We start from the raw sequence: 17,641 nt of genomic DNA, 5'->3' as shown, positions 1-17,641 counted from the left end.
CAACAGACTGAGCAGGCTGGACACAAGGGACCTGTGGGACTTCCCAGCATGGGATGGCACTAGGACCCCTAAAAATTCAGTCTGTTGTCAAGCCAGGGCCTCAGGTCTTTTTGTCGAAGTGATCCCAGCCTGTTGGATGACTCCTATGGTAACCAGAACAAGGCAAGAAACTTGTTGCCTTTTGCTCAGCTACTGCTTCTGTAAGACAACATAAGGTAATGCAAACTGAGAACAAATCAAAGAGTGTAATAGGTGTATGGAGTGGCAACTGATGGCTTTTGGAAAGCTTTGTAGAAAGCAGCTTGACCAGCACAACCTCAGAGTACACATTTCCTACTGGTATAAAGCACCGAATTTAACGCTCATTTTTCGCCACCAGCATTTTTCAGTGGCAGTGAATATTCAAAGGCCTGAAGACATAAAAGGATCCCCAGGGATGCTGTAGTTCTCCCTTGTTTTTCTTCAGCAGAGACATGAACATGAGTATAGCTGGTTAAGAAGAAATAGCTTTGTCTAAGGGAAATCATTAAACTAAAGTTTACTGTTTACTAAAGTATTTTGGTTTTCTTGAAATTTTCTATCAGAGAAGATTTTTTTTTATACAGAGTGTTTGTCATCTTCTAATGTTTTAAGGAGTGTTGATGTTTTGAAGCTAGTTGTGTCACCCAACAGAAGGTTTAGCAGATCAGCAATGATACTTGAGAAATTCAGTGGAAGGAAATGTCTTTTAAGCCATCTTTCTGTCTGGAGCACCTTCTGGCAGGATACAAATGTTTACCATTCTCAGTGTCTGACCCAGCTCATGATTTTGGTCTGCTAGAGTACGGTGGGCTGCCAGTGGGGCAGTACAACTACTGTGCTTTTGGTCTGCATAACCTGTGCAGTTTGCAGAGCTGGGTCCCACCCTGGCATGCAGCCTTTCTGACTGCTGCTTTTGAACTGACTGCACACTCTCCATTAGCCACGGGTGGACTCATTTTTGTAGCAGCTCCTCAGGATGGTGCAGTTGTCCATCAGGTAATTCCCAACTCTGCATCAAGGAGCACTTGCAAGATTTTGAGGGAATTCAGAACTTTGAAAAGCAGGTCTTAGGCAGTGGCTAATGTACCAATAGAATGGATAATGTATTATGCAGAATATTCACAAACACTTCCTTGCAGTCTCACTGATACCATTGTAAGAAAAGCCCTATGAATTGAAGCTGCAGTCCAGGGGGTAATATTTCTGCTGCCCCAAAGGGAAAAAAAGTCCATATTAGAGTTATTAGGTGGACCTCTCCTTATCAGTACTTGCCAAAAACCTAGCATTTGAAGGCCTTCAGCCAAATGGCTTAACACTTTCCACTTGGATGCTAGTCTCTCTAGCTCTCAGTTAATGTCTGAGAATCAAATGTCTTAGCACAAAATCTGCTGAGAAAAGGAATCTGTTGTTACAGTGCTGTGTCTGGAAACTCTTGGACGTACATCACATGTGAATTAAACTCGGAAATTATAAGTAAATTTTAAAATCCCCAGATTATCAAGGATGTCTCCCCAGATCAAATATTTCCTGAATTCTTCATTTATTGTAGTGACAGTGCAATTCTTTGTGGCTATGAATGTTATTTTTTTTAAATCACTGAACTGAGAAACATTTAGCAGCATTTCAGGTGGAAGACAACAAATCCATTGACTTTGTCAGCTGGTAAATGTTGACCTAGGCAAAGTGACAAATGTCAAGAATTTTCCTCATGAAGGAGCTGGATGGAAGGTAGAAAGCATGAAACAAAAACCTGAGCCAGTAGTACGCATGAATGCTGTGCTGCTGCATTTTAGCCCCAAAGGCTATTCTATTGCATGTAGTACAATATTAGTGTGTTCCATGTTTTCATCTTCACATTTAAGTCACAGCAAATTTCACAGGGGAAAACAAACTCTCCTGAGTTCTTCAAATGAATAGTGAGTGGTATGAATAGTGCTCAGGGAAAAAACCAGCCACCTCCTGGAAGTTTTTCTTCCTTGGTGGAGGATACATAGTGTAGGTTGTGGGTAGACATTGGTGCAATTCAAGCTCCAGAGATTTCTCTGGAATCTTGAAGAAAACGCTGGTTTGTGTTTTAGAAGGTATGGTATTTGAAGTATCTGGTAAATAATGCCTTTGCGAACTTGGAAATTTCAAAATTAGTAGCAGTTCAGTGCCTGCATAGCCTAAATCTGACCCCAAAATATTTGTGTCTGCATTCCTGACACAGCACTGATACAAGGGGTCAAGCTTTTCCTTCTCTATCTTAGTAAGACTAGGAGGTCTTTGGGGATGAGGTCTTTGGGAGGTCTTCTATTCCTAGAGTCAGAAGGTCTGCACCAATGTGGGTTAGGCTTATCAGTGCCTATGATTTCCACATTTGGCATCTTTTAGCACCTATGACTCCTTAGATATATTTGAAATCTGGCCTCTCATCCATAGCACTCCTCATTCTGATATCCCAAAGTGGTAAATTTCCGCCACTTTCCTGGGATTACTTAAAATTATTTTGCAGGCTGAAGTCAGAAGGGATTGATACCAATCCTGCAACTTGTCTTGACATGTGTGAGTACCTTGCCAAACCTACTATGGTTCAGTTACTGGCCTCATCCAAGTGAGGAAAGGAAGATCCAGAGGTTCTTTGTCCTTCTCAGCCAAAATGGAGATTGTTTTAATCTCATTCATTCTGCTCTTAAGGTAAGGTGTGTATACGTGGGTGGAGCTGGCTAAACTTCAGCTTCTGCAGTAAAGGATTTTTTTTGGCATCAGAAAAAAGATGCAGATTTGTTTTTATGTGGCAGGTGTTTCAGCCAAATATCCTGGGATCAAACCAACATTTATCAAGTAACTTGAATCCCAGCTTTATACACTCGGTGGGCATTGCCCACGAGGAGGTAATGCATCAGTAGGCAGAGAAGCTTAGAATACAAAGAAGGGGAATAAAAAAATCACAAATCAGCAATCTCAACTGTATTAAATATGCTGTCCAGGGATGTTTTCCTCTGGCAAGAAAACCTATTCAGATGCAAAGCTACCATAATGATTTTATAAAATAAACCAACTGTAGGTAGATCGTAGTTCCATAACAGTCAGGACCTTGAGCTCCATTTCAGATATCTCCTTGTCATATCATTGGTCCTGGAAGGGATCATTATTGCTGTTCAATTAAACTGAATTTGGTATGACAGAATCTTACCAAATACTGGCCTCTGAGGGGGTTGTTCTTGCTAAAATTTGAATAACATACTGTTATGAGTGATGGTGTTTTAGATTAGTGAGGATACTAAAAGAAGTAAAAATAGACAGGACACTGAGATTTCCCAGCAGCTGACGTGTTTGGCCTATTATTATATAGTTGAGTTAATTTGAAAAGACACATGAGTTTCCAGGAGTTTTAAATTTGAATATGCCAAGTAAATTAAATATGTGGGTGTGAGCTTTGCAGTGTGTTTTGGTTAGTCAAAATCAGGAAACTTTTGCATGTTCTTTTTTTAACATGTTAGTGTCCAGGAGGGTGCTGAATTTAGACTCCCCATGACAACGTTCTTCATGTGGCTTTCTAATCCCTTATTGTAGCTTTGTTCTAGGATTAAAATTAACACAGCCAATTAAATGCAAGGTTATGGGGGGGGGGGGCGGGGCGGGGGGTTGTTTTTGCCAATCCTTGATGGGGTAACCAACCTGCCAAAGGAGCCCTGGTGGTTGCTGTAGCTAGAAGGTCCACAGCGGTTTGCAGAGAACTGCTGCAGGAGTGACAATATCCTGGGAGTTCCTGCAATCTGGGAACTCAAAAGTTTCCTGCTCTGGACCCTTAAATTCCTGATTCCCAGCATCTCAGCCTGACAGCTCTGAATTTCTGGCATGGGATATAATCAGTGATTACAATATCTCTGGCACTCATGTGGTGCAGTACCAGGAGCTGGTAACAGGCATGGAGACCACACTGAAATCAACCTGTGTTTTTTCACATGCTCTGTTTCTGCAGGAAAAGCAGTGTGCTGGTTTTGTAGTGGCACCAATCAGATGGGATGGATTTGAAGCAGTTCAGACATATGACATGAGAGATGGTCCATGTTTTTTCCAGCCTGTTTTCTGATGTTTTCACCTCAGTTTGTTTTCCCTTGTTTCTGAGGGTGAAGCTCTGGGACAGTTCTCACCCTGGAGGGTTGGAGGCAAGGTGCTGTTACTTATGCTTTGTACCTCCATTAAAGCTCTGCATGGTGAATTAAAGTTAACAGCAAAGCTGCTTGCCTGTGTCCTGGCCCTGCCATTCCCATTTTTTCACAATGCCTTCCCTACCAATTAGATACCATAGTCTCTGTCAGTGACAGCTCATAACAAAGCCTATATTGGAACGTCTCTTAATTGAGCATCCTTTAGCTCTTACTTTCTTTTTCACTTCTTAGCTACTTTAATACTGTCTTAATAATAGTTTTCTCTGAAGACTTCTTTTCAGAGCTCCTTTTCAAATAAATTGCTGTAGAAATGATCAAAACAGCTTAGCTTTTTTTTTAAACACACAGAATTATCTCAATTGGCATTAAGGTCAGGGAGTCAAAAGGCCAAATATACCTTCATAAATCTGAGATGACTTCACTGAAGTCATTGAATTTACAGTCTCTTAACAAAGAGCTCAGGTTGACCCCAGAGCCCACAAAATTAGCTCTAATGGGAAATTTAGAATTTTCTGGTGCACTAAATACAATGATACATTGTTGGGTTTATCTGAGGATGGAAAACAAGTATTTGCTCTACCATAGCATTCTGTTCTCCTCTGCATTCGTGTCTGCTCTGTTTGAATGGTGAATGACAGTGACTGAAATTGAGGGTGACTGCACTAATAACCATTAATTGAATTCAAAACAGCACTTTTGCTGGGAGAATTTTTCTTTCCTCTTTCAAGTTGGAAATATGTTGGCCAGGGTTTGGGTTGATTTTGTTATTTTTTTTCTCTCAGTATTAGTCTTCTTAAGGGCCTCTCTGTGGCTGCAGCATTGGCCAGTGGCTTCTCGCCATCACAGCCACTTGCCACAATGTTACCCCAGTGATTACTTAGGAGCAGCATTAATTAACAGCAAGGCCCCTGGTTATTAACACTGGATGCCACAGGAGAGGAGCAGTGTTTTGCGGAGTCCTTGAACCTGCACGGTGATACTCAGCATGGCAGTACCTCATCTCGCGCTCAGCTTTTTTCATTAGGTTTTTGTATTCAGACTGCAATTTATTAGTTGCAATTGTCTGGCTTCATGTGTCTTGGTCATGCAGCTTTCCAGGTTAAAAGCACTTTCTTTTTGCTTGATGGCTTCCTCAGAAATGGAATTCAGTATTTGCAGTGCCACATCTCCTGTTTGTTTGTTTACAATATCAATTACCTCCTTGTTCTACCTTGTCTCAGTGCTGTGTGTTTGTTTGCCCTCTTCTATCAATGATAATCAAGGGTCTGATCAAATCTACATCTTTGTCTTGACTCTGAAGCGCTTGCTGATTAAAGTGGGAGAGACAATAGAATGCAGTAGAAAGGATATACATTTAGTGAGTTCTGTACACAGCGTGATGTGTTAAACTTCAGCCCAAACATGCTTTTCTTCCATTTCCTGCTATCCCCCGTTTATCCATTCATGCCTGTTTTCCAAACCCCCTTCAGAGAAATGGCCTTCTGGGCAGGACTGAGGAAGTCAAAACTTCAGCCTCTGCCAGGGTCCTGCTGAATTCCTTCTCCCTGCCATGTTGGCTGAAGTGCTGGGATGTTCATCCCTCCTGCCAGATAAGTCGTATTGTTGTACATGATAAGAACACCCAGCCAGTGCAGCTAATTTGGGTGCCTGTGTTGGCAACCTCCTCCTCTTTGGACCAGGCTGAGGACTGCCCCACCATGCAGGACAGCCACTGGGTCTGTGCTAGTCTGTATCTATCATTCCAGGTGTCAAAGGTTCCAGATGAACTGGGAATTCCATGAGCAGGCCTGCCAAGAATAGCTGTTGGGTAGGACATGTTGGCACCTGGCATATACTGGAGAAGTATCCAACCTACTATAAATCATTGCAGAGCACATGTGGGGAGTGAAGGCAGGCTAAGGTCAAGCCTTGGGTTTTTTTCAGTGTCCTGAACAGAATTTGGCCACAGCCAAATGAAATCTTAAACTCTACTACTACAAAGCAGCTTCACACACACCTTGACCTGCTTGGTAGGGCAAATGCTTCCTGTGTTGCATAGATGTCAAACCACATCCCATAGCAGCAGCATCCATGTCATCAGTTCAGTGATAACCATGTTGTAGTAATCTGCAAATATTAAAATTATGCATGATTAGCTTGTCAGTTTTGTCACATAGTCTTATATGCAAACAGATCTTATGGCTAGCACTTCCAAAAGTAACTTGGAATGTGTCAGTGCTGAACACTCAGCAGGTTTTGTTGGTTAGGCCTGACCTGAATGTTAATTGTGTTTTTCCTCAGATGAGCATTAAATCTCTTCTGCTTCTGGAGACCAACATCAAAATTCAAATATTTAATTTGCTCATTGACATTTATTAAAATAGCTTTGTGCTTGAATATCAAGTCAAGGCAGTGGTAGCTAATTTCGTTAGTCTAGATGACGTTTGAAGTAAATTTAAATCTGATTGAGAAGCATTTAATACTCACTAAGAAAAGGAGGGAATGAAAGGTCAGCGGTATAAAATGTTGACATCTACAAACAGCAGATCTTTAAGTTTGGCTTTTGGAGTAACTGAATGAAGCCTCAAAACCAGTTGCAAGAGCAATGTTTCAGAATGCTAGGAGAGGCTCTTCTATTGCTTCCCAAGAGAGGCCTTAGTGGCCTAATGAGACAGAGATGACCTCAGACTATTTGTGTAAATCTTACTCCCTAGGCTGAAAATTCTTGGGTTGGGAGGTTAAATGTGGATTCAGCAGAGATGAGTGTCCTGCGAGTATTTTGCTTTATAGAACCATAGAATCATTACATTGAGAAAAGAGCTCTAAGATCCTTGAGTCCAAGCTTTGAGCAAGCCATGTAAACTACTGTCCTGGTTGCTCATGCTCCCTGGAGCCGCTTAGATCTCCCCCGATTGCTTTGGCACTGCCATGACCTTATCAGCCCCTCTGGTGAAAGCTGCTCTGTCCTGCTGGCTATTTCCTCTCTCACTTGAGTTCTCCTGAGTCCAGAAACCTTCCTCCAGCTCTTTCAGAAGTTTTCCTCCAGAACTTAGCGTAGTCACCCTTGCAAACACTGCTGTCACCATGTACCTCACTGACTGAGCAGAAAGCTATTAATTTAAATGTTGCCATTTAAATGGGAAACCATTTACTTATATATGCACACATGTTGTGAAAAGGCCTTGTTTTGAATGATATTAAGGACATGAGGCTCTTTAACTTCTGGATAATGTGAGGGAAGGCATTTATAAGTATGGATGTAAGGAAAGACTGCATTTTTCAACTGAGTTGAAAATATAGGAAGGAGGGATAAGAATATTTGACCTCTTGAATAACCTTTTCAAGTAGCTGGCTGGTCTTGTGTTAATAACTGACTTGTTGGGTATAGTTCCAGTTTTACACCCCTTGCTTACATGATTGCTTGTATGTTGGCCTGGAATACTGAATTGTGAATTTATTGTTAAATTCCTTTTCATTATGAAACCATGCAGCTGTAACTGAGAGAAATATGCTTAATCCTCTGGGGTCGGGATCAGCTAGAGGCATGTAAGTACAAAGGATTATTTTTCCTTTTTTTTAAGAAAAGTTTCTGTATATTTATGGATCAGTAGATTGGAACATATTTATTCAGTAAACATAGAAGAGCTAGTCTTTTTAACAAACAGACTGAGGTTTGCTTTGGGGGCTTCTGTTTTGGTCCTGTTTCATTGCATTTCTATAGAAGCACTTTTTTGGGGCGTTTCTGAGGGGGTTTTGTTGTTTCTTTAATCTTGGCTGTCATGCTGAGCTAGCAATGACCTCCTGAAGAGAAGGTTAATGTTAAGTGAAACTTCCCTAACTTAAAATACAGCTGTCACCCCTGTGCACAGTGTTCCAGTGACTAACACCTGTTTGAATAAAGCTGGTTGTTTACCTAGGATAAATTGTTCTGGATTCTCAGTGGAGTGTCCTACAGAGAGTCTGAAAACTCCTAAAACATCTCAGACTGAGAGCCAGTTTGAATTAACCCCGAGTGGGATTTCACACTTGAAAGTTTTTACTGGGTGCTCTATTTCAGGAATGTGTGAGAGGTACCATATGGTCATATCAAAGAATGTAGATGAGGACCTTGCTGGTGACAATTATTTTGTCAAATGCCTACCATAGGAAAAGGTGGGTATCCTATTTTGTAGGCACTGAAAGCAGACATCAGTCCCAGAGCATTGTATGAATGACATCTGTTGCTTGGGTTTTGGCATACATGGTTTTTCTCTGATTCTTGGAATTCCATGTGCAAAGCTTGGGGTCAGAAGGAACTTCTGTTGAGAACATTGTGTTGATAAATGCCTTGAAGCCCTTTGAGTAACTTTATACATAAATACAGCTTTTTAGAGTAATTTTTTTCATTTGTTTGTTTTGCAGTAAGTGGCAATGTATGTTTTGCTACCTGTCTGCTACTCTGTTTAGCTGAAGGAATATAGAAAAATTGATTAGGCTTTTTTTTCAAACATGTTATTGAAAGGAAATGATGGAATAGTAGTGATTGTGTACCAACAGTCTCATTCAAGAAGAGGTATTTGGATGAAAATCCAGTTGCCCTCCAAGTAGAGTTTCCCTCTGCTCTAGTACTTAGCTTCTCTGAGAAGTGGTGCTTGCAGCTCATTTAGGGAGTACCTTCAGCACCAGCTTTTCATCCACTGTTTGAGGATTGTGCCTTTCTACAATGTGGAAAGACCATTTGTAGGAGAAAGCTGAGTCTTGGAATTCTTGTAGTCTTTGAACTGAGTCCAAGTGTCAGTCTTCCTGGGCCCTTTGTGCTGAGACAGCCTCTCTTCACAGTCACTAGAAAACAACTGAAAGAAACTGCTTCATCATAGCAGTGCACTCTTTGAGAGGAAATCGAGAGCTGCTGAGGAGAATCCCCACCCAAAAACCTCACAGCATTCAGTTTTATAACTGTGGAAGTCAGTTACAGCAGTTCCTGCAGTCAGAATTCCCTATGCCAGGTAGAACCTAGGAGTGGCTCTGGTTTGTTAGGGCTCCCAGCAGCCTGCTGCGTACTCAAACTTACTGTCTCTGTGGTCCTTTGGTAAGGATGTGAGATTGATCAACTTGTGCTGAAGGAGGTAAAAGTCATCCTTGAAATCAGGATTTCCAGGTTTGCCATGTTCAGTGCTAATTGGTAAGGTGTGTGCACGTACATGTGTTTGCATTTAGATGGACTGTGGCTTTTCTTTGCACAGATGTCAGTTTGGAATTAGGAAAAAAATTATGTTTAAGTTTTGCTTATAGCTCTATCCAGGGTGTCAGCAAATCTTAGTTTGAAGCTAGATGAAATCTGTCTGTACTGTCCTCATGACACCATCACGCTCTGTGACCTTTCAAACAGAATCTCTATGTGAATACTCTTTTCTACTTTCTTCTCTCTCAGCTAAATTTTAAGGTCTTGGATTTGGGGATAGCCTATGGTTTTAGTTCTTAATTTTCAGTGCTCTGAAATGAACTTCATTTTTCTTGAGCATTGAAGCTCGTGAACTTTCTAGCCAGCGTCAGGCAGTAGTTTCACAGGTATTAACAAATTGTTAAGAAAACTGTTTACACAAATTGCTATCCTGTCAGTGGCTGCGTGAAGAATCAGTGTTAATTCTTGTGTAGCACAACTGCTCTGATCGAACAAGGCAAAGTGCTCCCCCAAAGGTAGAACTGTCCCTGGGGCTGATACCTTCCCTTGGTTTCTGTATTGAGTCACAAGTCACTACAAGCAAATCAAAAGAAGAAAAATTCAGCCTCTATTGTTAAATATTGAAGGTGTTTTGAGACCAAATGGATTCTTAAAATTTACGTATCCTGCTTTCAAATGCAAAGGCAAAAACAGATACTTGGTTATTATGAAATGTCTAATATTGAGCTGGTTTGGGGGACATTTACTGTAGGAAGGTGTTGATTCCAGCGGCTGTGAGGGAAGAAGCATCAGAGTAGTATTTGTTTTTAAACTGATCGTAGATAAGAAGTGGGGAGATTTTCTTGCCCATCTCTATTTCAGGGTGGGTGTGTTATCTTGGTCCTCTGCAGTTAGGAGAAGAGCTCATCAACAAAGAGCTCAGAAAGCAGCTTCTAGTGATCTTAAGATCAGACACATGTAAAACAAGATTTATCTCCTGATGGCTTGTGATACATGGTTTAAAAGCAAGCCTTTTAAAGTTATTTCTGGCTCCTCCTTTTCTCCTGCTTCCTTGTAATTTCTCCAGCCATGTCCAGGCTTAGATTTACCCAATCTTTCTTCACCCAAATACTTGCATTTTTTTTCCAAGGACTGGCACAGCTAGGAGCTAATGCTGTTTGTATTTGATGTAATAGAGATACAGAGCTGAAAGACCTGACATTTCTGCCAGCTGGGTCTAAACCTTCTTGCTATCTATCTTTGCAGCTGTATGTAAATGCCAGACTAGCTGGGGAAGGAGACTCACTCATTTTTATGGTCCATTGTTATGGGTTTATCAGCTCTAGCAAGAGAAGAAAAATTCCCTAGAACCAAGTGCTTTTATGAATGCTATACAAAATCTTGGCATCAGATCTCCACTGTTAATTAAACTCTCATGATTGTGACCAACTCCTTTGCCTTTGGGACAAAATTGAAGAATTTAGGCTTAAACATGAGCTAAACCCTTCTTATAAACTACAAGAGAGTCCTAGGGCCATGGATAGCGAGTCCTATGTCTATTGAAAAATATTTTTAGTAGTGTAGTTGCTGCTCTTGTGTAACTTGTCTGCCATTCAGAATATCTCCCATGTTATCATCTTAATGCTCTGATGGGCACTTGTGCCTCTGAACTCAAGTGGGTCATCCCAGCTGACTGATTCTATTGTATTGCACACACCTCTGTGGTGGCAGAGAGGCCAGAGTTTGGGGGGAGAAGGTGATTTGCATATGCTTCATTTGTGTTCTCACAATAGCTGTGCTCTGCCAATTATGCTATAAAATAAGCTGGTTTGTAGGAAGGTACTGCACAGTATGTTGCTGGCTGTCTTCTGCAGTGGGAGCCATGTAGGTACAGTGTCGGAGCATTTCAGGGATTACCGCTTGTTTCACAGGCGGCTCAGGGAAATAATTGACGTACCTGCATGCCCATATAACTGAGTATGCAGCAGTAAAGAGAATTTCATGGCTTTAAATCCATGTGCTGTGTTTTGGAAATTCATTGCTGTCTCTTTGATCTTTGCCAATGGGCACAATCAAGGACCTGATGGATTTTTTTTTTTTTTTTACCAGGAACTAGCTGTCATATATTGGCACGTCAAGCTCTGCTGCATTTATCTTCTTTAAACTTTTACGTTCAACCAGCACAAAAAAAAAAAAAAAAAAAAAAAAAAAAAAAACCACCAAAAAGAAAAACCAAACCAGTACAGATAAATTCCATTTGACTGTAAGAATAAGGAGTAAGGATTTAAAGAGCCACCTCAGCCAGTAAGGAGTATGGAGGAAAAGATTTGTAAACAAAGGATGCAGAAAATGGCTGATGGCATAAATGAAAGCACAGAAGTGGGTAGGATGCTTTAGAAAACCTATTATATTCAGTCATCTTTCCATGTTAGCCCATGGCCCATGTTTCAATCACTACCTGAAATTAAAAAGCAATTTTTAAAGACATCCTTCAGTGTAGAAGGAATCTTCAGTAGAATTTAGACTCTCCAGTGATTTCCATAAGTGGATCTGAAGATCCTTAAGCAAGAAGGTGCTTTGGAAAATTGTGCCGTATGGGTCTTATTGGTACACTCAGACAACAAAGTTCTGGTTCCTTCTTCATGACATCAACCTATGCACTGCTGAGAACTTTAAAGAGCAATCCCCTTTTCTGAGAAGTGGCAACACTTGACAGCACATTTCAGTTTTGGGAAAGTGAATGTGGCATGGAATGTGAAGGGCCAAATAAAGGAGTTGGTCGTCTTTTCTAAAAATACGTGAGACTTGGCTTTGAGATGGGGAAGGTATCCTACAATAAAGATCATCCATTCCCTCCTACCAATGGGGGAGCCCCTCTGGATGCTCTTTGCACCCTGTGGCAAGGTGGGAGGCAGTGTGATGATGCATCACTTATCAGTTCCTACTGATAAGAAAATCAGGAGCTTAAAACCATCTCCTCTGGTGTCCTTCAGCTCTTTCCTAATCAGCTTCAGAGCTGCTCTCTAAGTCTGGACCCTTAATAGAGGCTGGCTATCCCTTACAATTTTTCTCCCATTTAATCATTCCAAGTCTTACGTGCTCTGGTAATCCACCTACCTTTCTTTTTTCCTGTGTCCGGGGTTTTTTTCTTGTGTTTTTTTCTCTCCTCAGTCTCTCAGAATTTTTTCCACCAATCCCAAATCCAATCACAAAAATGAAAAAAGTAATCCTGGAATCAATAAACCTTTTTGTTTAACTGGCTGACTTTGTTCAGACACTTTCTTCTCTTCTATAAGAGAAAACTGACACAGTTTTCATTTTCTAAGTGCATAAATTTTTTGTGTTCCTCTCCTGAAATATACTTTTCTGTTATTGAAAGGAAAGTAGTTTTTCTCTTTAGAAGCACCTTCTAAGCCATAAACAAATGCAAGATTTCATATTATATCAGCAATGACAAGGCATCAAAAATTCCACTATAAACAAATGTGTGTGTGCATGTGCACATATGTGCATATTAATAGATGATGAAGGGAAGATGAGTTAATTTGTGGAAGATGATGATTGCCAGGTTCTCAAGTAGCTGGTATCTAGTTCTTTAGTCCTGATTTTTTTAAATCTGTTTCCTAGGAGAGAAGCTCAGGCAATCATATGGTTAGACAATTCTTTCAATAATTTTGAAATCTCCTGGAAAAATGGATATTTAAGACCATTGTGTTCCTATGGGATTCCTGAAAACTGGTGGATGGATGAGGTGAGCTATACAGATTAATGCCATTGCTGAGGGCATTAAATTAACTAAATTTAACCCTTAAATCTTGTTAGACAGTAGTCAGCTCTGTTGCTGTCTTCCTTGTACTGAGTAGCGTTATCTGCACGAATTTTGCTCTAGATTAGCCACAGCATACAATAGCTTCTGCCAGACTTCTTTGTCCAAGGGAAAAAAAGGTATAGGGATGTGCAGCAGGTAATGTCCTGGAACACCCATCCTATAGGTGCAGGAGACCTATATTCACTGGTTTCACTGCTCAGTGAACAACTCGTCTGGCTTGTGTTTTGTTGTACATGCACCTTCAACAAACACCAAATTATTACAACAGTATTTAACAGTGCTGAAAGGTATTAATGGGACCTACCCACAGGAGACTGGGTTTGTGGTTTTAAACTTTCTTACCTGTTCAAATGTGGATTCTAGTATTATAGCATAAAATGTAGTGTGTACTGATTGCACTAAACCCAGCTCTGGGGTAAAGCCTTTTTTTTTTTCCAAATAATTGAATATCCTAGAATAAAGTTGAAAATACTTAATGTGGAGGTAGAATATGGCAGCTTTAGATGACTTAGAGGTCCTTGTATAGAAGAGCAAAACAACAAGTGGCACTGTTACATGGATGCAAAATACTGGGTGAATTACTGGGTTGTTTGTTGTTAGAAAGATCATCATGTAAAAGGTGTCCTTTCTCTGGACATTAAGAGAAATCAGTCATTCCTGTTACTCTAAGAATTCAATAAGGTATTATCAAGATGCACCAGCTTCTTTTCATTGACACGACAACAAGCCTGATGCCCACTTCTGAAAAAGTTTTCCTTGCACTGGGGAGAAATTGCTCTGTGCCAAAGTTAAGTTTTATGGGTGTGGGATTTAGCCAATGTAACCCAACTGAACATCTTGGGGAGGAGGTAGGATGTCCTAGTGAGAATTTCTCATTCTTGCCTCTGAGTGTACTGTATATTTTGTTTAGCTGTAACTATGGCCCCTTCTACAAAACATCTGGCTTCTTTCTTGGGCTGTGCTTTGGATATTTCCATATTCTAAGTAGCTTAGCTTGCTGCTTCTCTTATTCAGTGGAGTATTTGGATTCCTTGATGTGTTTTTTAACTCCTGCTAAAAGCAAGTTGTGGCACCACCTTGAAATCTTACTCCCTCTCTTTTATGAAGTGCTGGGTCTATTCCTAGAAGCATTAATAATGTATGCACTTTGCAATTTCACTATTCAATTACTGAAGATGCCTGGTACGTGAGAACCTATTTAAGTTGATAAGGCAAAGCTAGATGAATAGGATTATCCATTTCCACGCTGTACGGAATACAATGGTATATAAACCTTATACCTGCAATGCTCTTTATGCAAATGGCTCAGAACATGCATTAGTTCCCACTTGAATCTACTAGAATTGGCATTGAAGAGAATAGAATTCTTAAATTTAGAAGGGTATAAAAGGTTAGAGAAGTTTTGTTGGATATCTGGGTTGCCAACACCCTTTTGACAGACCTGAGCATAGGATATGAAAAACTTCACATTAAAAATGCAAAAGATTGGAAAGCTTCTCATTCTATGTTGGACTTTTTTATGGAAAACCAGAATCCAGATTCTTCTTCCAGTTTGACAAGTGATGTCAGACCTTATACTGACCCCTGGGGCTGCAGAGAACCCCAACGTGAAGAGCAGCACTTTGCGCACACTTCACTTGACTTAAGAGACACGTGCTAATGAATTATTAGCAAAACTTCTTTAGCCCCAGGGCATTCATCAGAGACTCCACAGCTATGTCCTCATCTGCTTTTGCTGAGGTACAGTAGGAGAGTGCTGACAGGATCAGAGCTTGGGGAGTAGTGCTGCAGGGTCTGAGCTTGTGTTTATGTTGCTCCAGGCATCCTTTTATTTTTTTCCTTTTCTCTTAATAACAGCAGGTTTTTCTGAATTTTCTGGTTTGAGGACAGCATGCTACAGAACTGAAGTTTGATTTGTTGTGGGGACTTGCCAGAGGTTCTGTACAACCTAACTGGAAGGTACCTTGTCAATGAAGAAAACAAAGTAACGGGACTGAATAAGAGTTGAGTCAGTTGATGCATAAAAAATTTGATTTTTATATTGTATGGCATAGAAGAATCACCCAAGCCAACTTTTCTCTGGAAGGCACTTTACACTGTTCCAGAAAAAGGGCCATGCCCTCCCAGGGCATGTGACCCTGCTGGCAGACATGTACTTTTCAGCGTGGCTTCCTCTGGGTGGCGTGCCTCCCTCATGTGATCATACCATACAGGCTGAACTTCATTATTTGAGTCTGGCTGCACCTTCCACTCCACCTGATCAAACTGGACTTTCCCTGCATCCTTCTCTATCACATCATGGTTTATTTAAGTTTCAGCAAGATACATAAGAACATGCCTTACCAGCTTAAAATAATCCTTTTAGTCTCAGTGGGCTTACTCATACACTCCAAACTGGAAGGCACTTTGCTAAATGAAGACCTTTATAATGAACTCAGCATGAGGAAAATGCAACTTCTGTTCCTTTTGATTTCTTAGAAGACTCAGTCTGACTCTGAGAAAAGGTTTAATCAGGCAAAATTTCCAGGCACATTAGGAAAAATTTTAATTATGAAACATGCCTGTCAGTAGGGGTCATTGCTTGGGAAGAGTGGCTGATGTTAGCAATCCTTGAAAAGACAAAGTTTTAAGTATTCCAGTCCAAATTAAAATGGTATTGGTGCTTGCAGTAGCTAGACAAGAAAGAATAGAGAAACATAAGATACTTAAAAGCTGGATACCTATTGATGTCAACAGGAACACTCTTGTCTGCTTCACAGCAGTCTGGTCTTGCCTTCTTTTCCATACCTAGCAAAGGAAGCAGGGGTGATGTTCTGAAGGCTGATGTTTGGGGAGTGCAAAGTAGTTTTAAAGTCGGTATCTGTGTTTTGCTGTGAAAAACACAGCAAGGGCTGATGATCTTTGGATTGTGCACAACACAGGTTTAACTTCCTAAGCTCTTACCGATCTCAAACCAGAGTGAGTTGTTCTGGGCAATGTCACCAAACTGGAATCACAACAATGTAGTTCTGCTCAGGTCTTCTGGGTTTTACTTATGATTGTTAGAACCAGGTTGTTAGGGAAAGAAAAGAAGACAAGGGATAAAGGAGACATGCTCAGAACTCAGTGGGGATTATGGCAAAAGCTGTGGAATGAAGTAACAAACCGATCCTGCCCCTTCTGTATACCCCCTCATTACAAAAGCAGCCATCACCTCCCACAGCCAGAAAATGAGTGAACTGCCTGCTTTCCTGAGGGCAGCTGGTCCCTTCAGGAGCTGAAATAAGCTCAAGCTTTACTTCAGAAAGTAATAAGAGAAAATGCCCATTTGGATGAAGAGAAAAAAAAAAATCTATTTCCTGGTGTATAGGAGAACTTTAAAAATCATAGGGCAAGCAGGAACAAAATATGCCTCGAGTCACAGAAGAATTACAACTGTGGCCCCACCACAGCTCTGTTGCTTCCACAAGTTGTCCCTGCCTTCTGGCTATGCTGGGAAGGGTGCTGAGACCCCAAGGATTAGGGGTTATTGTGCCTGTCAACCCACCACAAACAGATCTGCCTTTCTAAGACTTGCATGCGAGGGCTCTGAAGAAGGGGAGCTTGCCATGTCCTTGTTGCTGGCTGGCTGCATGCCCAGTGAGGTGCCAAAGGTTCCTGTTTCAGCCATATTCATCACTGGTTTTGCAAAGGGAAGGGACAGAGAGGCTGCTGCATCTTGGGTGGTTTGGAGCTTGTCTGTGGTACCTAACTTGGACTGCAGGTCCTGGAGAAACCTCATGCCCTGTGTGTGTGGTTAACATGTCAAATCTGGCTCTCAGCTCCATGGTATGATGATCCAAGGCAGATGCTTTACAGGATTGCCAGTAAACTGATGCTCACAAAAGTACCACATGGAGCACTTTTTTCGCTACCTATGACTGAAAAGGCACTGATTTATTATATCCCAAAGTACTGTTAGTCATCATATCTTAAAATCTTAGTCTGATCCAATAAACAATCCTTTATCTAGGGCAAAAGCATTCAGTGTTAATTAAAAGAATAATTTAGTAAATAAAGGTCAGAGCTTTTTAAATGCTTTATATAGGGCAAAAGAAAACTTAATCTCAGGGTTATAAACAGTGTTTTTGTTCAGCAGACAGGAAACACTTCCAGCCGGAATCTCTGAAATGTAAATGAGCCTATTTTATCCCTTGATTTTCACAAATCTCTCACCATGTTGCCACTACAGAAGAGGAGATAAAAAATTCTAGTATTGCTTCCAAAAAGATCATGTGTTTACTGAAACCAGGCTGGAGCTAGATACGGGCATACTTTTTTGTGGCATTTGTAGCATTATTTTTAATATTGATTCAACACAAATCATAAACTGATAGACTGGTTTGGGTGGGAAGAGACTCAGAGACCATTTAGTTCCAACTCCCCAGCCATGGGCAGGGACACCTTCCCCTAGACCAGGCTGATCAAAACCTTGCCCAAGCTGGCCTTGAACACTTGCAGGGATGGGGCAGCCACAGCTTCTGTGCACAACCTGTTCCA

This window comes from Onychostruthus taczanowskii, unplaced genomic scaffold, assembly GCF_017590055.1.
Source record: "Onychostruthus taczanowskii isolate IOZ18803 unplaced genomic scaffold, ASM1759005v1 scaffold38, whole genome shotgun sequence".
Classification (NCBI taxonomy): domain Eukaryota; kingdom Metazoa; phylum Chordata; class Aves; order Passeriformes; family Passeridae; genus Onychostruthus; species Onychostruthus taczanowskii.
This window is presented reverse-complemented; position numbering follows the sequence as displayed.